The sequence below is a fragment of the Heterocephalus glaber genome, unplaced genomic scaffold (assembly GCF_053883595.1).
Source record: "Heterocephalus glaber isolate CG9 unplaced genomic scaffold, H.glaber_assembly_v1.0 deba00001606, whole genome shotgun sequence".
NCBI lineage: Eukaryota > Metazoa > Chordata > Mammalia > Rodentia > Bathyergidae > Heterocephalus > Heterocephalus glaber.
The window spans coordinates 35,125,922-35,149,736 of NW_028258377.1; the positions used below are offsets into that span (position 1 = coordinate 35,125,922).

Genomic DNA, 23,815 nt, shown 5'->3' on the forward strand with positions numbered 1-23,815 from the left:
TAATAAAACTTGATCCCTATTTCTAATCATACATAAATGTCACTTACAGATGGATTACTGATCTAAATATAAAGGTAAAACAAAAATTTTATAAAATACCAAGAGAATCATCATATTTTGGGCACTGGTAATTTTTTTCCTAGAGTGTAGAATAAGTACAATTCCAAACAAAAATGTTGAAATTTGACTACATTTAGGGATATCAGTGCCTTAAAATAGACTTTTAAGAGGGGGACAATCAAATCATATTTTGGAAAAGATATTCTACATATATTAATTGTTAGAGGATTTGCCAAGATAGAGAAATGACTCATATACACCTATAGCAAAACCATAGAAAAATGTAGTAAAAACCTGCAAAGGCCCCAAACAGGCACTTGTAGAAGAGAAAATCCAGTAGCCAGTTGGAGTACAGGAAGAAGTGTTTGATTTCATGAGTAACCTCAGAAATGGGAATCAACACCATGAGGAGCACCACCTACTTTTGTCAGGTTACTTACAATGAACAATTCTGACACTAGCAGGTGTGACCGAGAATGGGAATCAGTAATTATACTTATCTACCATTGGGCAGAGTATAAACTGGAACAAATATTGGGAAATAATTCTGACATTCTCTATTAAAGTTTGAGATACACGTATCATTCAGCCCAGAGATCTTATTAATTGTGTGGTTGGTTACCTTGATGCAATATATTCTGTGTGAAAAGCCATGAAACACAGATTCACAGACAAAGTTAACATGCTTATGTTATGTGGTTTATCAGCTCAGTTTTCAAAATTATCAAGATATTAGGGGAAGTATAGGGCACAAGCAGGAAGGAAGTACTGAATTTTCTAAATTTTGTGTTATGTGTTAACTGTATGTTCACATATCCCCCCCCATCATCTCCCTTTCTTTCTTCAGTCTCCCTTGCTAAGTGTTCAATTACAAGACCCAGAGTTAAGTTTGAACAAGGAGGACCAAAGGGAAGGTGTTTGAATTCCAAGGAAAATGAAGGAGAACGTGTTTCCATACAGCAGGGGTTCACCTTGTTTGAAGAGCAAACATGAGTTTATCTGCTTTGTGCAGAAGGAAAATGGAGCACAAATGGAGCCATAATAAATGTTTGAGTAGTTTAAGACTTTGAGAGTATTGTGTTCTTCACGTGCATCGTTCATAGTGTATCGTAAATATAATGTACCTGTGTGTATCTCATGAGTATTTGGGACCTCATATGCCTCATCCATGTTAAGTATCTGTTTTATCTTTGCATAAGTCACCTTTCGTTGGGAGAGAAATACTTGACTTACACAATTTAAGGGAAGAAAGGCTTATTTTTAGCTCATGGTTTCAGTCCATGGTTGGCTGCTCCAAGGCAGAAACAGGATGGCAGAAGAACATGGCAGAGTGAAGCTTCTCACCTCATGGCAGCCAGAAAACAGAGAAACAGGGAAAGAGCCTGAGAGAAAGGGGCCAGGGACCAGACATCCTTCCCAAGATTATGCCCCTGTGACCCACCTGACATACAGAAAAGTGTGCTCTACTAATTTCCAAAGTACTTCTCAAGTCAATCAAGTTGATAGTCAAAAGGAACCAGTGCAGTCCTCCACCTTTTTCTGTATATTTGGTGCACATTTCTTGTTACTTTGTCTAAGACTAGTATGTCTTGCAAATTAATTCTTCACAAGAGACTCATTTGTAAACTTAATTTTTGTCTTTCTTATTTCCTAAAGCATAACCAAATGCTCTTGAATAATGTGATAGAGGACATTATACCACTGCAGGTCATAGGCCGCAGAAATTCATACTTCCTTGCATCAGGAGAGAAGTGGGGAAATAGTCATGAAAGATGTAAATTAATCAGAGTTTGGTTAATGATGGATTCAAAATTACAAAATGGTATACTTACTATACACTATGAGAAATGAATGATTGAGAGCTGTAGCAGCATAGAAAAATCTTAAAAATCAAATGAGAATGAAAGAAGTCAACTCCAGAATACATATATTAAGTTGATATATATAATAAGTTCAAAAGAGAGTCAAATGAAATTATACACAGAATTTGAGGATTCATCTTCTGGAATAGTAGCATGAGGAGTTCCACAGATCTGCTCCCTGGTGAAACAACCACAATTGTTGACAGTTATATTTAAAAAATTTAAAGCCACAGGAAGTTGTACAGCAAATGAAGAATAGTGTTAAAGAAAACTTGTGAAATAAAGGGAAGAGGATAGATTACTTCTGATTGAGAGCTCAGACACATTTTTCTTCATGGGACCTCTACCCCAGATGAGGCATGGTCAGAATATGGGACCTTCATTGGCTTTACCCTAGCTTACTTGCAGGCTAAGGTTTGTATGCCAAGAAAGGCAAATTGAGACCAGACGCTACTGTTCTCCTCTATGCCAAATGCATGACTGTCACTGACAGTGGCAAGCTGTTATTCCTGACCCAGCTGTGGAACAGTGGCTCAGAGATTTTGTTCATGAAGAGAGGCAAGCTCTAAGAATAAAGAGCTTTGGATTTCTTCCCAAAGGGATTAAATTTGTTTGAAACAGTCTGAGGAGGTCCAAGTTGCCTTCAGAAGTAATGGAAATTTCAGTAATCAGTTGAGATGCTCCCAATAGATTCATGAAAACAACAAAATAAAATGGTAGACCAGCTGGTTTACTTGAGAGACCCAGCAGGACAGATATAATAGAACCCTCTGGGATCAGAAGAAACCTCAAAGATGTTCTTTAAAACTATCTGCACAAAGAAGCACATATTTAATGAAATCAAACTAGTTTAATTTATGCCCAGAACATTCACTAAAACACAGAGTAATAAGCTGGCAACTAGTGGAGCCTAACAGCTGGGAGTGATACCAATAGAGACAAAGCTTTGAGATTATGGAAAGACACATTGAAAGAGAGCCCCAAGGAAGCCACTGTCATCTGTGGATGACCAAGGCTGTGGTGTGTGAGGAACAGTGCCAGAGGTTTCATGTTGGAGGGCAAGGAGACTTCACTAAAACAGGGCAGCCAAGAGCAGTGATCAAGCACATAACAGAGCAGCAACCAGAGAGGGGAGAGAAGATCAGTACCCAGAGCTGTTCCAAAACATATTATCTATAATGTCTAATTTCCAGTCAAAAATATGGAACACGAAAAAATGGTGGAAAATGACACAAGAAACATAAAAGGCAACAAAAATTGCCTTTGTGAGAACTCATATCAAATTAGCAGACAGAATTTTCAAGGCAGACACTAATGTGTTCAAAAAGCTAAAGAAACCATAATAAAAAAAATGTATGGTGATAGTGTTTCATTAAATAGAAAATATCAATCAAGTGATATAAATAATATATTAAAAAGGAATTAGAAATTCTGGAGCAGTAAATACAATAACAGAAATGAAAACTGCATCAGAGGTGCTCAGTAGCAGCTATAACGTGACAGCAAAAAAAGAAACACCAAATTTGAAGATATATAATTAAAGATTGTGCATTATGAAAAACAAAAGAAAAAGGAATGAATAAAAATGAGCAGAGCCTCGGAGAAATGTGGGACTCCAATAAGCACATCAACTAATACACAAGGGGAATACCAGAAGGAGAAGAGAGAGGGGAAGGAGTAGAGAAATGTGAGTTAATCGTGGACAAAAACTTTCAGATTTCATGAAAAAGCTTTACACATCTAGGAAGTTCAACAAATTCCAAGTAGAAATAAGCTGAAGAGACTCAGCAATAAACGCATCATATTAAAAATATGAAAGGTCAAACAGAAAACCTGAAAACAGCAGAGAGCAAGAACTCATCATGAACAAAATAGCTCCAGTAAAATTAACAACTTCTTGTTCCAAACAGTGGAAGCCAAGAGGGGGTGGATGACCTATGCAATGTGGTCCCAGAAAAAGCTGTCTGCCAAGAATCTTATACCAACAAAAATATCTTTCAAAAATAAAGGCTAAATAAATACCTTGCAGGGTTAAATAATGGAGAAAATTCATTGCTACAAAGTACAGTAATCAAGAAATGTCTTCCTGGCATAAGAACAGGCATGTAGATCAAAGTGTAATAGAAGTAAAATTATAGAAGTAAATTTCACATTCACAATCAGCCAACCAAGGTGCCGATGTAAGTCAATAGTGAAAATAATAGTGCTTTTTAGAATAGTCTTTTCAAAAATGTTATTGACTGCCTCAAAATTCAAAATAACAACGTTAGACCTCTTCCTTAGACCATTCCCCAAATTTACTACAACAGTAAAATTTTTGAAGAAGATAGAAGATCTAATTTTCATGACTGTAAGTTAGGCAAAGCCTTCTTGGACAAGATACCAAAATCATAACACAACATTTTAAAAATTAATTGTAATTCATAAGAAATTTTAAAAAATATTTTCTAGTGATTACCTTTAAGAAACTGAAAAGATACTCATAGCATAAAACTAGCATTTGCAAATTAAATACCTGATAAGGGACTTCTACCTAGAAAAAGTAGAAAACTCCTACAATAAAGCTAAAATAATAATCCAGTTTTTAAAAAGATCAAGAGACCTTGAAAGCTATTTTTCTGGAGATGCTCCATCCCCATCCCTCCAAGTATATTCACACATATACATATATCATACACTTCAAAAGATGTTCAATGTTACTCATCAAATAATTGCAAAACAAAACCATAATGAGATACCAGTTCACATCATTCAGATAACCACAATCAAAAAGCCAGAGTATAAGTTTTAGTATACAGAAAAGCTGGAACCCTGATACTTTGCAGAAGAGATTGCAAAGGGTTTCTAAGCCACTTTGAGAAATAGTCTAGCAGTTTCTTAAGTGGTGAAGGATGAAATTGCTGTATGACCCAGTAATTCCAGCCCTATGCATACACCCAGGGGAAATGAGCATACACGGTTTGTCCACACAGCAGCTTGTATGTGAATATCCATAGCAGAGTTATTCATAATAGCCAAAATTGGGAAAAACCAGCATGTGTCTCAACTATTGAGTAAACTGAGGTATATTTATAAATGAAATATTATTCTGTAGTACAACAGAATGAAGGAGAGATGTATGCTGAAATTTAGATGAAGCTTGAAGCTATTTTCTGAAGTAAAGAAATCCACGTACAGAGACTACATATATAATTCCACTCATATGGAATGTCCGGAATAAATATATGGAAACCAAAAGTAGATTGTTTCATCTAGGGTTGGAATGCTTAGTAGGAAATGCGATGTTGACTGATAAAGAGTTCAGACTTTGTCTTGAGGTTGTAGAAATTGTTTTAAAATTGTGGGTGTGGAGCTGGACATAATAATACATGCCTGTAATCCTAGCATTCTGAGAGGCTGAAGCAGGAAGATCACGAGTTCCAGCCCAGTCTGGGAAACTTAGTGACTTAGTTAAGACCCCGTTTCAAAACAAAAAATAAAATAAGACTTGGGGATGTAGTGCAGGGCAAAGGCTCTGAATTATCTCCAATACCAAAAAGCCCCCCCAAAACAACAAAGTGTGATGGTTACATAATTCTGTGAATGTATTAAAATCATACATTTTCAATGAGCACATTATAAAATATTCAAATTATATCTTTAATATCCTGTTTATTAAAAGTGAAAAATGTATTGTTCAGGAATACATGCTTAGGGGGTGATATAAAAAAATCAAAGAAGTGAATACTGTGAAATTCAGATCGCTATTTCCTCTAGAAAAGAAAAAGTTTAAGAATAATCCAGCAATGGGCGTGGTGGCGCACGCCTGTAGTCCCAGCTACTTGGGAGGTTGAGGTGGGAGGATGGCTTAAATCCAGGAGTTCTGGGCTGCAGTGGTGTCCGCACTAAGTTCGGCATCAATATGGTGACCTCCCGGGAATGGGGGACCACCAGGTTGCCTAAGGAGGGGTGAACCGGCCCAGGTCCGAAATGGAGCAGGTCAAAACTCCCGTGCTGATCAGAATAATCGAGCAAGGTGGAGAGAAAAATGATTTGGAGAATTGTTCATAGCTATTTTTTGATGAAGATGATGGTTACACACAATCTTTATTTTATAATAACCTGTTAAGTGTACATTTGTGATTTTGTTTTTAGGGTGTTGAAGATTGAACCCAGAGCCCTGCACATGCTAGGCAAGAACTCTATCTCTGAACCTCAGCCGAAGTTCAACTTCTTGCCCTGTGTATGTTTTAAATATTCTGTTGTATTTGTGTAACGGTTCACAGTAAAGCCAGGGATGTGTAGCTCAGTGGCGTCCCGACTGCCTGGCAAGTGCAAAGTCCTGAGTTCGATCCCTGGTGCTCCCCTCCCAAAAAACCCCAGGAAAAAATGTAATAAAAAATTAAAAATCATGCAGAGGAATGAGTGAGAAAGATAATAAGGAGTAAGAAAAATCTATTAACCAATCATGAATGCAGATACATCTGTACTGTCAGAAGAGGGTCTGGGTTTCTTTGTCCACATCAGCCCCACAGGGTCTGTGGAATAATTCTTTGGCTCCTGGTTTGGTGGGTGCCAAGTCCTCCAATTCCTGAACAGTAAGAGAAGACAATTATCTGAGATAAGACTTCTAGTACACATTTGTAGTGTTTCATGCTTTGTCAATTTTCTTATGGTCCAGCAAAATCTAAGTATAATCTAATAATGGTGACCAGGAAGGTGATGATGGTCGGCATTTATTCTCAGTTCCTCGGAGGCAGACAGTGTGTTTGAACTCATCTCATTTAGTTCTCTAAACGCCACACAGAATAATGAGAGATCCCTTGCTTGACAAAACTTTGGTCAATCTTCTGAACCTTCTCCTCCACCCGTCTGTGTACTTCATTTGTGTAGTCTGGGTTTAGTAAGGTTCCTATTAATACACTTAGCCAGTATTTCCATCTTTCGTAGCTGATTCCCCTGGCTACATAACAGATCTGCATCCTCTGTCACCTCCTAGGTGACGTCTGATCACCTGACTTGCCCGTAGCAGCAATCCTGCTAAGTCGGGATTGCTAAAATACCCTATCTCTTAACGATTTTTCTGTGCATGGCCCTCAGTCTGCTCTTTAAGTCTTCAGGTATTCACCCCCAGTTGCCTATGCTGTGTTTGGAAGTAAGCCCAGTTCTATACTGAGGCCTCTTTGACCTCATGACCACTATCCCGGTCTGGTTTTCTTTAACAGTAGTTAGAATTTGTTCCCTAGTTTTTAAAATGGAGGATCAAAAATTTTTCAGACTGGTATAGGGTCCCTCATTTAGGAAATGGGAAAGCAGCAGTAGGATCCCAATCTACCGCCAGACTCTTTCAGCTTGTACCTTTTCCTAGAGTAATAATTTAAAGTTTAATATGACTTCATCATATACTTGCCTGTGGAACTTTGTTCTTTGTTTACCACCTGAGAAGGTAGGAAAAGCATTACTTGTTCCAGGCTAAGAGAAAGAAAGGGAGGCAGATGCATTAAGTGCTGTACAAAGGTACCACTAAGATGTGACAGGTGAAATTCAAATCTAGCTCTGTCCTGTGTAGATCCACGCATTTCCCTGACCTCTGGGGATGGCTTGTAGGAAATTACATGTGCAGGTTATATTTCTATCAGTTGCTTATTTGTTGTTACTTTTTGTTTGTTTTTACTTTTACCCTGGAATCATTGATGAGAAGTGAAATTCACACATATATTTCTTCTGAGTCACGTTACAATGCTTTACCTAACTTGGATTGTTTAGCTACATTTTATTTTAAACTAAACCTCTTGTTCTGCAAGCCACATTTCTACACTGAGTTTTGTGGAGCCTGCTTCTCCCTAGCTTCGTTAGCCTGGGCAGAAAGAGCAAAAGGTGGTCTAAATCCTTCGGTGATATTTTCGTGCTTAGTTTCCTCTGCCTTCCCACACATTAACAGTCCCTGCAGGGGCTCATTCATTTCTTCCCCTCTCACTACAGGAAGCACAAGGTTCTTAGAGCTCCTTACCAGCCAAATAAGAGAACACACTGACAGCTGTTTCTTTGACAGGTTGATATAATTAGAGATATCTGCATCTGCGGATTGTTCACACTTCTTGAGAACAATGTAAGTTAATGACAGTAGAGAGTCGTGCTTTTCCTGCTTTCCTGAAGTGAAAAAGGACATATTTTTAAGAACTGTTCCCTACCTTTACACATGAAGAAATAAATAGGGGCTCAAAAAGAAAATAACACTTGGAAAGTGAGATTATGGCTAAGGAAGGATTAGCAACCAGAACTTTGTATCTCGGGTCTGTGGTTGTTCTTCAAGTCTGTGTAGCCTGACTTTACTATATTACACCATCAACTACAAACTGGCGCCTGTGTTCTCTGGGCAAGAGGGGCTGTTTCAAAAGGAGCCCAATTGGAGAGCTATCTAGAGGATGAGGCTCTCAAATGAGGAATGTCTCAGCTTCTAAAATTCAAAGAAAAAGCAGGGGTTAATGACAGAAATATGATTTCAAGAAGATAGCAAAGAAGCAGGCATTTGTTGGGAACAATGGCATTCAGTTCTACGGTGTAAGAAGATGGCAGGTGTATTTTAAGTTTAACAGAACAGAGTCATTGGGAAAAACAGTATACAGAATTGATAGTTACGGCAAGAATGACCCTCAAAGCATGCTTCTTCACCTAGAAGTGGGAAAACTTGGTTGTGTGAGTTTTGCTCTGTAGCTTTTATTGGACATGAAGTGAGAAACCTGGGTTGTAGGTTTGATCCCGAAGTGGGTAGCAAAAGTGCTTCATCTTTTTGCGTCTTAGATTCCCATTAATAAAATGAGGAAAATGGGCTAGACCTGTAATTCCCCAAACTTCAGCGTGTATAAGAACCATGTAGGAAACATTGCCATTCTCAGAGATTCTGATTCACTGATTTAGGGTAGGACCATTGAACCTGTATTGTATCACGTTCCTAAGAAAATTCTAATAGAAGTTCTTCACGAACTAGACCTGAAAAAAATGAAATTATCCTGGAGGGGAAAAGCAGCGAAGGTCTAATGTTTTGTAACTTCTGCTTCCCACCTGCTTAAACTTAACAAGTGCTGCAACTCATTGCCATTCAATAGCTCTTTTGGTACATTGCCTGTTTGCTGCCTCAAGTCTTTGCACTATACAGTCAATTTATGTACCAAATTATGGGCTGTGGAGAAGGCCAACACAACCCCATAGGAGGAAGCAAGAGACTGAATTCCAATGTGAAGCGTTAGCCTATTTGGCTATGACTTCATTTCCTTTGAGCCCCCACGTAGATGTTAAAGGTCTCTTGGTGCTTTCAAAATAGTTGAACAAGGAGAGCCCTTTCCAATTTTTTAATTAAGCAAGCTTTGACCTTCAAGATTCTAATTGCTCTTGACATGTAACTTATTGCTTAATTAAAACAGGATGAGATATGAGACCTCACTTCTGGAAAAGTGGAGTCATGGCTATTTCTGCTTTATTAGTCTCTCTTTTATCTGGAAGGTAAGGGCCACGTTCATCATAGAATAATATCCTATCTCAGGAAGGAAGAATCCAGCAGCCACCAAACCTGAAGTGAGTCATTATCCACCCCAAACAACTGGAGCTCATGAAATTATCAGGCAGAGAGAGAAAAATAAAACTAAATCATTTTGCTAAGTTATGTCAGAAGAAGAAACAATAAAAAATTAAAATGATGGCATTTTCAGTGAGCAACTGAATAGGGATAATTATTTTTTCCCATTTAAAAGCAAATACAATATGATGCCAATTTTCTTTCTTTATGTGTTTTTCCCCCATGGGTTTTTAAGTGTCTCTGCATCTGCAGGGGAAAATATTTGAAAAGCTGTTTCTTAACAAAGTCATTGAGTATTTTCAATGATAATGTATCAAAAAATATTAACATATTTTCTTTTCTTTATTTTCAGAAAGATTCTTGTAAAATAAAAATGAGGTTAATAGAAAAAAAGAAATCAAAAGTGTAGAAGTATGGGGAAGTATGGATGGTTTCTTTAGATCATCCTTGTAATTTGGAAAATGTTCAGAAGAAGTAATTACTGTACTATGTCATCTACCTGTTTCAGTGACTTAACTAGATAATGTCAGAAAACTCCAATTGGGTAAATTATAAGCCTTCCAGTTTTATTGGCTGCAATGACTCAGAATGAAGTTTGTAGTAATGAAATCATACAGTCTTACCATGTCAGAGGTTGAAGCAGTCTTAGAGATTCCAAATAGTTTTTATAGCTATGGAAACTGAGGCAGAGAAAAGATCATAACCCGATGACAAGTTAGGAGGCGGCCCCAAGAGGTACACCCTTCTATAGCCAGACTCCCCTAAGCCAGTCTAGTGCCATTTCCCTTCACGTTACGAATGAGACAGTCCGAATGGCCATAACAGTTACCTTTCCAGAATCTCTCTTTTGGAAAACAGACACAAAGCTAATTTGTTTCTAAAAGATTGACAAATACATTTAAAATGCTTTTTAACTTAATAGCGTTTATGAGTGTAGACATGTTTATATTATTTGAGTCAGGCCTTCTTTCACTGAACATTGTTCCATTAAGAATTTCCCAACACAACTAAATGTTATTTTTTAAAAGGGAGGTGTGAGGGGTAGGGGAAAGACAAGAGGGGAATGGAATTAACATGAGAAAATGAAAAAATGGAAACCAAGTCTTTGTAAATAGGGATGGGTGGAGGGGTTGAAGAGAGGGCAGGGGAGTGGAGAAAATTAAGAACCAAGATACATCATGTAAAGGTACAAGATCCCAGTGATGAATGTAACTGCATTGTATACCTAAAATGTACCAAAAAATGCCATGACAGAATTGCATCCTATTTTGTCACGTGAAGGTGACATCTCCACTTATTATTTAATTTAAATAGTATTTTAATAGGAGTATCTGTTTTTTAGGCATCTTTAATTGCATTGCTGATTTTTTTGTTTAAATTTTTATCTGAGCCAAAGGGAAACCTATGTTTGGCTTTTAACATAACTGTCATTGGAGTCTACAAAGGAAGCTAATAAATAAAACTTCCCTTTCCTGTAGATTCCAAATCAATAAAGAATTAAAGACAAAGATGGAGGGAAAAGTGTCACAATTGCTAAGATTAGAGTAGCGAATGTATCCTAGCTGAGGGGCTTAATGAGTTTCCTAACTGAACCCACCATTCTACTTATGACATGTGGGGGCAAGAGAAAACTCTGGCTCTCAAGAAAGGGAAGCTGAAGACAGCACAGAGGACATAACTTCTCTGTCCCCAAAGTACCAATCATGTAAGTCACTTCACTTCTCTTTGTGCAGTTGGCAAATGAGTAGAAAACATCTAGGTAGAGGTGTCATGCATATTGTAATTCCTTCCATGTTGAAGGATATATCCCCAAAATGAAAGAGGCATCTCCTTTCCCAATATTTACCAAATTGCTTCTTCATTGATCGTCTCTTAGCGATACTATACACCACGCACCATGGGAAGCACAAAATGGAACCAGATGAATTAAGACATGCTTTCTGCTCTGAAGTGACCCCAGCTGGTATTTCACTTTCTCAGTTGGATGGGTTTATTCCTTTAGAGTTCCCTGGGAGATATGAGGACATCTTGTCCTAGGATTAAGGCAGCAGCAAAAGCAGTAGCTAGAACTGTATTGATCTCTCAGTGATGGTTGACTGATTGTGTCAACTTGAGTGAGAAAGGCCCACCTAGGAAGGATTGTCACCAAAATGGCACAAAAGGGAAACAAAGATGGAAGGTTTGCTTCCATTTCTTCCGAGGAGCTTGAGTCTTCACGTTCACCTTGGACGTTATCTCCTGGTTTCCACAACAGACCCTTCAGCTCCAGCTCTGACTCCTCAGTCTTTCAGCACAGGCTCTTTGGCCTCCTGATATGGACATGCACAGGACCCTACAGGGTACTCCAGGGCTTCGACCGGATCCTTTGAGTCTCCAGTGCGCAGACAGACCTTTTGGATCTTCTACACCTGACTCTGTGGGTGGCCGTTGTAAACCAATCTTGTGAATTCTTTTCTATTCGTATATCTTGTATTAAATCTGTTTCTCTAGTAAACACTGACTGATACACACTCATTCCCTCAAATCAAGCTGAGAAATTGATAAATTAATCTTACTCCAAGGCGAAGTATGTTGTTCAAAGGATATTACTACCACTTGGTCTGTCCAAGTAGTAAGGATGAGGATAGTCTCAGTTGCTGTGTGTTGTGCATTTACTGTTGTCAGCCTGTCTGCAAAAGGCTTTATGAGGATTTTCCTTGAAGAATCTGCACAACTCGATGAGTCCAGTGCTATGCAGAGGATCATGTCCAAGCAGCCAGCTACTAAGGAAATGAAATGACCCTCATACTCAGGTAGGTCTAACTCCAGCGCTTCAACATTTAACTCTTGTATGACATTTTAGAATAGAATAAAGGAGCGAGTAATTGTATGGTTAAATAGAGCGCAATCATAGGAAATCTTGGAAAACGAATAGTCCATGTATTCGGGCAGATTATGAATGATTATCCAGGAAAGTCCCTTGGCAAGGTGCATGGTCTTGGTGAAGAAATGGGGAAATGACGGGAGAGATCAGGTCACAACTTGAAGATGGCTGTCAGCACCCTAGCCAGAATTTGCAGGCAGAGTGACTTCTGTAGGCTGTAGATGAAGTCGAAATTTCATTCTTTTTATTCTTTTTAATTTTTAACAAATTTTCAGTTAACACATATTAATTTCATGTGTTAACATGTAACATTTCCATAGAAAGTGTGTTGGTCATAGCCATCTACCTTCTTCCATCCTGTCACCCTTTCCAGTCCCTAGTAATCACTACTCTGTTTCTTTCAGGTTAACTTTCCCTTCCCTTCCTTTACTTTCTCTCTCTCTCTTTTGCATTTTTAATTAATTTTATTGGTACGCTTTTGACATACACAATGATCACATTCATCATAGGGAATTTAAACCTGTACATAAGATATCTTAATAATTTTTCCCCATTCCCCTCCCTTCCCTTCAATCCTTCTTCCCTCTCCATTTATGGAACTTTGTTTCTATTGTTTTCCTTCCATTCTTTTATTTTTTTAATTCCTTTTTCCTTTCTTCCCTTCTCCCTCCTCCTCCCCATTCCACTTCCCATTTGAATATTTTCTTCCTACTTCTCAATATCTGTCCTCCATTTTGGTCCTTTACTCTGCCATAAAGAAAGATAAACTAGACACATTTTTAGGTAACTGGATGCACCTGGACAACACAGTTTTCATTGAACTAAGCCAGACACAGGTGTTCAAATATCACACTGTTTCTCTTGTGTGAGAAACCCAAAGGGTATCTTTTCCTTCTTTTTTCCCACAGCTTTTCTCTGCTTTTCTTTTTCTTTCTTCTTGTTTTGTTCCTTTCTGTATGTGAGAAAGCACACATGATTCTTGTATTTCTGTGTCTGGCTTATTTGACCTCACCTGCCATCCTCCAGTTCTGTCTATTTGCTGTAATGATAGGACTCTAATTTTTAGGGTTGAATCATACTCTGTTTTGTATATATACCATATTTTCTGTCTCCATCTTTTGAGGAACATATAGACGGATTCCATATTTTAGCCCTTGTTGAGTAGTGCTGCAGGGAACATAGACATGCAGTTATCTCTTACATATGCTGCTTCCATTTCTTTTGAATGTATAACCAGGGATGGGATATCTAGGTCTTATAGTAGTTATACTTTTAGTTTTCTGAGTTTCCTTTATACTATTTTGCATAGTGGCTGCATAATATAAAACAGGGGTCAAAGACTGAAAAATGTAACAATATCCCACTTATATCTTTACCCTCTTCTAGTAAATGTATTGAAGTGAGATTAGTGTTTGTGGTTGGCAAGTATGAAATGGAGTTATCAGCCCACATTTTCAAGGCAGAGGACATGTCCTTTGAGGAGTATTTTCTCAAATGGATGTTTGGCTGACAAGTATGTTAATCTGAGTCCTTAGTGAAATGGCCACCAAGATGGTGAGAGAATTTTATTAGAAATAAATCTCTATGTAAAGGAAAATAAAGATGGAGCCAGGAAAGCTGCAGAAGTTGTGATATGAGACCCGACTAACAAAGAGAGAGATAAATGTTGGACAGAATCATGTCAGATTGCTGAATACAGACAATTCAGCAAATCCATCAGAGTCTATCAAGATTATCAGGGTGAGCTGTCCTTATTTCCCAGGATGAATCTGTCTCAATATTTTCTGTGAACTCAGCCATTAGCTGGCCGCCAGGAAAGACATGTTCTCGGTGCACACATGTGGATGGGCTTCAAAGTGCATCAGCAAAAATTCAGCTGACCACATTGTCACGATGTCCAAAACAAGCATACAAGTAAGTTGGGATCATGCTCCCGAAGTGCAAAGGTATTTTGTTCCTGTTTTATACTTGAGAGACCAAGACATGGGTCACACGTTAATTCTGTGACAGAGACTCAAGTTACAACCTGTGTTTGAATTGACTCTCTCTCAAGACAAACTCAAAATTCTGCTAGAGAAATGTTTGCAAATTTGAATGTGCCTCACAGGCCCCTGGATAGCTTGCTAAAAATTGACTTTGGGGCATCACTCCAGAACTCCTGATTCTAGATGGGACTTGGAATTTACATGTCCAACAGATTCCCATGAGGTGCTGATTTTCTGATTGGGGAACAAACTTTGAGAGCTACTGTGCTCATAGTGTCTTTCAATTCCTGAATCCTCTCTCTCTCTCTCTCTCTCTCTCTCTCTCTCTCTCTCTCTCTCTCTATGTATGTAACTTTATAACTAGATGGTAGCAAAGGAAGAGAGAACAGGGGAATATGTCTTATCTTATAAACACCTCCTTCTTTCATACCCCATTCACTGTGCCTAAATTGTAATATGTACATAATAGTTATAAAATTAAATTTATTTTACTTTGGAAGAATTTCATGAAATATTCAATATAGTGAAAAGAGACCTGTCTTTCCAAAGGGAAAACATTGGAACTGACTCATATTTCTACCAGAAAATATTCTCCTTAAGAGAAGTAAAAATTGTCTCTGTCTTTCCCAGCCCTGTGGCATTTAACACCTCTTCGACTTCAAGCACAGTGCTGAAGCCAGGGAGCACAAGGGGGCAAGAATAGAGTAGCTGACTCAGTGTCATTTCTAGTTTGTAGATGCTTTTATCTCCTTATTTGTTTTTATTTTCGATGCATGCAATAACAAGCACAGAGGAAAGTGCTGGCTGTTAATTTTCACTGCTGCTGATAACCCTAAGGGTGTACCCCTTCAATCAGGCTGCTGCATTTTAATTTTGTGCAGGCAGATTATAGGCAAAGGGGCCTAAAGATTAATCTTGGCAGTAGTTGCTGTTTGATGGAGACACAAGCTGAAAAGTCCAGTCTGCGGTGACTATGCTATGAATAACAACAAGAGCGTTGTGTGCCCGACATTGAGCTAAGGGCATTATGCAGATATTTTATATAATCCTCACAAGAACAGTATAATATTTTATTGTTGTTATTTGCATTTCACAAACTAAGAGAATTAGGCAGGGATATTAAATAACATGGTTGATCTGTGTTGTTGGTGAGTTGTTAGAACCATGATCTCAATGCTGGGCTATTTGGTCTCAGGGTTTTGACTCTCAGGAGCCACTGGATCCTGAGTGCATATAAATGTACACCATGGCACAGGGTTGGTTAATCCCCCAGCATGTCCAGCAGAGAGTAGGCAGGTGATTTTCCCAATGTCATTCAGTGAATTAGCACCATCACCAGAACTGAAAGAAAGGTATTCATGTTCCCTCTGTCAACTTCAATGGCCTTCTTAGTTGCCATGTGCTTTCATTTAACCATCATCGTTGCACTCTCTGTTCTTTTCCATGACAACTGCATATCTTTTAGTTATCTGTCATGACTCAATGCCGATATGATTTGTTCCACATACATACTTTCTGATCTTACACATCCACTTACATTAACCCCTGTTTCTATCATAGGCCTGAGCATATTTTCTACTTATTTTCATTTTAATTTTTCCGTAAGCCATTAACCCTGGACATTATGTCTGATTCTGCAGAAACACACCAGGGTAAAGGAAAACAGCTCCACGTCTCCTATCTGATTGCTAAAGGATTGATACTGTGAAAGTGGTAGGATATTATTTGCTCTCTCTCTTTTCTTTTTTTGGTATCGGGGATCAAACTCGGGACCTTGCGCTTGCGAGGCAGGTGGTGGAACCACTGAGCTAAATCCCTGGCCCATCTTTCCTCTTTCCTGTGAGTAAAGGAACCCAGAATGCACTTACGAAAGCCTTTATCATATAGTGAAACAAACACCCATTACAGTAAACAATGACTGAAATCAGAACACTCACTAATTTTCTCATTCATGCCTGGCACAAACCTGGACAAAAATTCTCACTCCAGTAACTTTATAAGTGCATCTTCCAAGGCAAAGCAAGTATGCACATTGAAAGAATTGCTTTGCTATTATCTCCTAGAAATCTTATATCATGTCTTTCTATTGTTGGTCTGTGGAACCTAGAATGGCATCTCCATATTGAGTTATTAGTGAAGAAAATACATCAGTTATGGGGTTGATAACCAATAATGCTTTGGCCAGTAAATTGAAAAAAAAAGAATTCCAAGCAAGGATGGTGATGTCATATCCATCTCATTTCTCACCAATCCAAATAAAAACAAAATGCCTTTTGGATTCTTTTATGAAAATATTGGTTTAAATTGTTCTAACCAACATTGGTACTTTCTTATTCATACTTACTTTTGATCCAAATTATGGGCCTTATTAACCATGGAATCCAGGACCTGCAATCCTGTAAAGTAGTTGTTTTCAATGTGTACTCCAAGAATAGATGCTGGTGCAATAGTCCATGGTAAAGTGAATAAATATATCATGTAATATCTAGAAGGCCAAAGTTGTCATTCTTTAATCTTGATGGGTCTCCAGTAGATGCTACCTCATGCTTGCCTAAGGCTTCCTCATTGCATTTCTACTACCAGGTACAGCATGACACACAGCAAGTATTCAGTACCTTTTGTGAGCAAACAAAAGGATATAGTGTCCTATTTTAAAAGGAGCTATTTTATAATTTGGTGATTTTATCCTTTATTGGTGTCAAAATATTCTTTTTGTTCCTCTAAAAAGAGAAAATATGGTGATAGGTGGAAGTGTTTTTCGTGTATTTTCTTGGCAAAAGAAAAGGTTAAGATTTTATCTTGGTCATCTAACTTTGCTTTTTAAAATTTTATCTGATTAGGAATCCCTGGTATAATCTAATTCTTGCATCTTACAATGGGAAATTTCAGCTCAGGCAAAGGAAATTACTTGCCTAAAACCCTAGTATCTGGATTTTTATCTCTTCCTCTATGCTCCTATGGATTTTATAGAATTAGTTATAGACTAATTGAATATTTAATGTGTTTTTATGGACTATTGTGATCTCTGAAACAATACTGTAAGCTCCTAGAGAACTCAGATCATGTGTTGATGAGTATGATTTGTTGGCATAAAAATGCAGATTGTTTGGGGGTGCTGTCCTCGGTGCTGAACTCTCCTGACTGCTATACTGAGTGGGTACGGATAAAAGTAAGATTTTTCTATTAGCTATCATGGTTGTTTTATAGTACAAAATGAGCCAAGGGAAAGGTTGTCTGGATCTGACATGTAATTCAAGTAAAAATATGTTATCTGATCAATTTCATATAGGGCAAAAATTGATTTATAATAGATCAATCATTTCATGAAGGTGGATAAACCGAGCTCTCACTTTGGACACAGAATCTTTGACTACATGTGGGACAGTAATTGATATTCTCTGCCCATCATATCCTCAGAAAAGGTAAGGAGGAAGATCAAAAGAGACAGACTTTGTGCATGTCATTGAACACATGATACTATCAGGAGGAGCACATTTGTAATATTTAAACCAAAGAAAAAATGTCTATCTAAACAGCTAAATAGAGCGAACTTTGATAACGACTCAATGAAAATTAGATCTATCTAGTAAGAAATATTTACTTTTGTCTAGACATTTTCTATAGAAGCTTGACAAGAAATAACAGATGTCCCCATAACTCTATTCTGTTATGTTTTTTACAGCGTTCTACTTCCCCTATTATTTGTTAATTAGAAAAATCTAATTAGTAATTTGGTTGAAAGCTCCTTTTACCCTAATTGATCAGAGTGCACACTCTTACTATAATTGACCTGCTCTTCTAAGGCCTTTTCTTTCCCTGATTCCAATTATGTTTTATTTTTGGCCCTAACACCAATTGTCATTTTTTTATATAAGTGTTTTCTTGAGAAAAAGGAGCCCTGATTGTATCTTAATCAGTTGCAAAGCATGAAAAACGGCTTTTGGTTTTTTAGCCATTTTATAGTTTATGAATTTATATGCTTATATATATGCTTGTATGCTTATAATGCTTATAGACATTAATTTTCCAACTTAAAATGCATAATAAAAATTAAGCCTTAATCATTTAAATAAACATGTCCTTCTATATTAGGCCTGGTTCTAAATTTGTTCATGTAAATCAAACCAATAAAAAATTTAAAAACTGAATTAAACTTAGGGAAAATTTACTGTGATTTTTAAAATTATTGATATACATGGGACATTTATTGGGACAAAAACAGGCTTCAATGTTGCCATAAGACATTTCCCGAAGAGTGAGCCAAGACGGCAAGTTGGTTTTCCCTGAAAAATGTCCGTATGCTGAAAGGGTGGGGGGCTGTGTAAGTTGGGCACGGCAGTGCGGGGAAGACATATTCAGCATCAATGTTCCAATCAAACATTTGGCTGTGAGCCTTGGGGTGTCACTTGTCTTCCTCCTACTGCAGAATGTCAGCTGAGGAGAGCCTGTTAATACTAAGAAAAAAGAAATAATAGAGAGGAAGCATTCCTTCTGAAATTGCCTTGATGCCGCCACAGCAACTTTCAGTGCAAGTCATAGCCTCAGGGGTGAGGTCACCCAGCCCAGCTGCAACATTTTGGGGGGGGGGTACAGTACTCCATCCAGGTGCTCACGGGGGCTTATTAATTGGTAGGAGAATGACAAGATTCCTCTGTGGAGGAATAGCCATGGATCAAATTGGTTAGGGCCAGCTGACTCATGTATTTTATTCGCTTGCTCTTTGAGGATTGGTCTGACTCTATAGACAGTTTAAAATGCAAGTGTGTGTGTGTGTGTGTGTGTGTGTGTGTGTGTGGCTGCATGTGTTTGTCTTTGTATTTAGGCTTGGCCATGTGACACATTTATCAAAAGAATGCAACATCACACAAACTATTTCTAGGGATTTTAAGGCTGGTGAAATTTAGGAAGGGTTAAGCTTTAAATTCTACTTATTATTGCTTTTTCACTGAATATATCCATTTACCAAGTGTTTTGATATTAAAATCTTTAATATGATCCTAACAAAATCAAATTATTATGATAGGAATAATTATCTCAGTTTTTTTTTTAAGATGATACAACTAAGGTTGAATGAGTCTGCACTATGTGCCTAAGGTCACATAGTAGCTAAGTGGCATAGTTAGGTTGCTAATACAGGGTTCTTACCTGAAAACCATTCTCTCCTTATCTTCAGATTTGCTGACCAGAAGCCATATAATAAATAATCAGCTTGCCTTTGTGTTAATTTTAAAGTCTGGTTGACTTTAGCTGTGAAATCTGGTTTATTTTTTAAATGATGAAGATTTTTTTTCTAGAGTAAAAAAATGTTCTCATAAAATTGTGATAATAATACTGCTGACATTCAAATTGTCACCACACAGATTATCTCATTTGAATTGCAGAGTAAGTCTTTGAGACAAATAGCGCGTTAGAGTTCTTGTGACAGTTTCGTGTCCACAGCAATTCATTTCTTCCATATAAGAAAGCCCATTAAATGCACATCTATCTTTGAAGAATTTTTTTCAAACTTTCTTTTATAGTATTGTTTATATTCTTTGATCCTAACTTCTCCCTGGATATTTCTGTTCTTTCTTGATAATCTTGTAGTCTTTACACCCTATCCTTTCTCCAGTCCTTGTATCCAGTCCTCTAAACTTGAGAGAGAATCACATATGCTTATTAATTCAGGTGAAGATACAGTTAAACTCATTTAGCAAATGGGGAAGCTGAGATGTACAAGTTAAATGTCTTACCCCATGCTGCCTATAACTGGCTGACCAATATAGATATTGGGTCTTTGGCACTATGGAGACCCATCCTGAAATCTCCTACAGTGCGGCTGACCAATGGAGAAAGGATTTTAATCATGTGTCTTTAGTTTACTTCTTACATATAAACCATGGAGCCATTCTCTTTGATATAGTGATTTCAGGTGTTGCTACCTTTCTCTAAATAGCTGCTGAAATGGTTGACTTATAGCCAGAACTCCATCATTGGATAAGCATTCTATTTCTTGAATTGGTTCTAGCTAATGGCATTTGGAGGGAAACATACTAAACTCTTTAATCACCATTTCCTTAACCTAAACTAAATTTCCAGTCAGTTCGGTAACAGAAGGGAGAAGACCACATTGCATATGTGGTCAATAATAGTCATAATATTGGCTACTTGATAGGTATCAGGCTTTGTAACAGGACTTCATATACATTTTACTACCTATTTTTCAAAACAAAATGGCTCAACAATGCATAATATAATCAGAAGGGGAAATTAACTTATACAGATCGAACAGTTTTTTCAAGGTCATGGTGCTTGAAACAGATTTTTCTTGTTTCAATGTACCAAAGATCATACCTTTTATTACTATGGTGTTTTTACCTCAGCCAAGATGGTTTCAAGGAACGTTGACCAAGCTGACTTTTTCTTTTTTGTACCAGGAATCAAACTCAGGACCTTGCCAGGCAGGTGGGGCACCACTGAGATAAATCCCTGGTCCAGTTAACTTTTTTTTAAAATTTGAAAGTAGTGCTACTCCAGTGGAAGGACAAATCTGCTCCATTGCTCTGCGTAGATGCACCCTTGTTCCCCAGCAGTGTCCTAGGACCTACATCTTTCCTGTGTACATTGCTTTAGAACTTTGCTTTTATGGCTTCAGATCTACAGAATATGAAAGCTTTTCCAGCAAGAAAGACCCAGGAAGACAATTTATCCACCAGGTTATCATCACTGGGGCACTGAATGCTGTTGCTGAAGCCCAGTGTTTTGGAAACATTTCAGCTCATGTCTTCCTCACCGAAGACCTCTGTCAGTGTGAGAAGTCAGAAATGAGTCTTTGGCCTCCTTAGGGTCCCTGGTTGTTCATTTTCACCCTTCTTGGATAGAAGCCTTTATCTTTTCCTGGGAAACCCAGGTATAACTGAGAGTTCTGTCAGGTACAGTTTGGCCCTTTTCTGTATGTGCCAATAAAGGTGTTGGTATTGGGGTCAATGACTGTCAGGCATCACTCAACATGTTGGGAGGAATCTGGGGTTGGATTTGGGGTCAAAGGCATTTCTTGCACCTTTGACAGCTTAGCCCAAAGAAGCCAGTGTGATCATGGGAAGAACCTTGAGCTGGGAATTAGAAGACCTGGGTCCTGCGCTGAACTCTTAACATTGGAGCTGCTTTATAGGCATAAGTTGTCATGGTGAGTGACTTCATGTTTCACACAGTGTGCTAGTGGCTGTATAATAAATGAGTGAATGACTGTGGTTTTATAATAAGTGAACAGACTTGACACTTGGAAACATTATCTCTAGAGATTCTGCAAGGGACTAATTTTCATGGGTTGTGAAATGGGAAGTGGCCACTAACAGATACAGGGATTCTTCATGGTGTGAGCCAGATGCTCTAATATTGATCATGGTGATGACTGTAAAGCTTTGCGGATGTATTGAAAACTGTTAACTTTCACATTTTAAATGGGTATATTATGTGAGATAGGAATTATAACTCATTAAGTTTGTTTTTTTAAAAAAGATTTAGAGATCATAACCTAATTATTTTTAGCACTTCAGTCCATGCTCATGTCAGCTTTTACCTTGATAAATGTTCATTTTTTAGGGCAAGGAATGCTTCTCCCAAAATAAAGGCAGTATGTATTTCCCTCAAGAATAGGACACAAAGACACAGGTTGTTTACTATTTATGAAGATTATAGGTTAGGAAATTTTTATTTCCTCTTTGATATGGCATTAGTCTCAGGTTTCTGGATGCAAGTTAGAGATGAGTTGAGGGAAGCTAAGAAGGACTATCCACTCAGAATGGCGAACTGTACCAAAGAAAAATAATTATCCCATCTCTGGGGATAAGCCTTGCTAGATAAAGCCTAGAAGTGGAAGTCAACTTGGAGAGGATATAAGGACAGCAAATACAAACTTTGCACAATTTAATCTCTGAATTAAAGCTGTAGCATATAATGAAGAGAGGTGGAAAATCAGGGGTCAAAATGACTTTTTCATTCACAGAGTAGATGAAAGTTGAAATTGTGGAAAGAAGATTATTCAACAGTAAAAGGGGTTATTCAGCTGGAGTTCTTAGAAACGATTCACTCTGATGTGAAGATGCTTAGAAAAATGCATTTGATTAGGGGAGAAGAAGAAAGAAGAAATGGATTTTTAAAAAGAAGATGAAAACAGAGAGAAGACTAAACTCCTTGGATTAAAGACCAGAAATAGTCCTTTCATCCCGGATTCTGCTAACCTTTAGCTTCCTCCTTAACAATTTGTATGACTACGCATGAGAAGAGTTGCAAAGAATAGTTGTGTGGGAGAATCACTATTGCCCAGTGTCCCTGCCCGTCCCAGCATGAAAGGCCTTGGGGAATAGCCTCTTCAGCAACCTGCCTCCTCGCAGGTCCCTGTGACAGCCATGTTTGCACATGAAGCCTCTGGCTGCTGAGTTATTTTCCAAGAGGGAGGCTGTGTTCAGTTTAAGTGAAGAAGTCCTTCCTTTATGATTTCAGACATTAACATTTATTTTCTCAACAAATGATTATGCCAAGCTTAGCATAGGCTAAGATATTATTGTAACATCTAAGTACCTAAAAGGAATTCTGAACAGAATGTTTTCAGTTAGTATTTCTAATAAAGGTTAGTGTGGTCATTTGTTCTATAGATTGTTACTGCTTAATCCACAAAATTAAACAAAAAACAAAGCCAAAACCACTCTAAGGCTGTTCACGAGTTAGTATTACTTCAATTGATTTGTAATAGACCAAACCACACACAATAAACCAGTAATTGAATCTAATACATCATAAACATCCATTTTCACTTTACTTGCTGGCCGAGCAGATGATGTTGTCTTAAATTTTGAAATTTTATGAGAAAATGCTTAAATTGGCATAATGTAATAACAGGGTATCATTGTCAGGAATAAGGAACTTCTCTGTCACTACCCTCTGGAGGGGGAGAATGTGTTGCTATTATTAATGATATTTGCAGCTCAGTATCATAGCTATTGGTAGGCAAATATTTGCAAATATTTTTGATATAGAAGGAACTATCTGAAGTAGGGAAAAGCCTGAGAACTTTTGTCTCCAGTTCTGCTGTGTGAACTAAGCCAAAATTTTCCCCCTTCTGAGTTTTTGTTTTCCCACTTATAAAACTTGGAGTGTACAATTAAATAACTTTTAAGTGTTGAATCTAAATATGACATGTGTAACCTAAACCAGAGCATTAAGCCAGATAGATCTAAAACATCTCCAATGATCTATGAAAAAAATTCAAAATTTGGGTTCAGATGAACAAGTATATACATTTAAAATCTGCCACCTTTAGTTGTCTGATGAGGTCACTTAAAATTTCAATTTCTGTGTAATTGAAAGTGAGTGTAGTTGGCCTATTTTCATCTCCTTCATATTGGAGATCTTTTATAGAGTGAAAATGAAATGTTGCTTGGGAAGATACTGAGACTTTTATGGATCTTTTATGATAGAAAAACTGGTAGAATTATAACAAGCAGTAGCATTCAAG

At 37.7% G+C, this 23,815-nt stretch overlaps 1 long non-coding RNA gene and 1 pseudogene across 1 annotated transcript in view; both read left to right on the forward strand.

The window, feature by feature from the left end:
* The window catches only part of LOC110345548 (uncharacterized), a 161,226-nt gene that overhangs the window by 12,689 nt on the left and 124,722 nt on the right, over window positions 1–23,815 (forward strand). The gene's annotated exons all lie outside the window — the stretch shown is intronic.
* On the forward strand, window positions 5,707–5,981 carry LOC147823000 (signal recognition particle RNA; annotated as a pseudogene).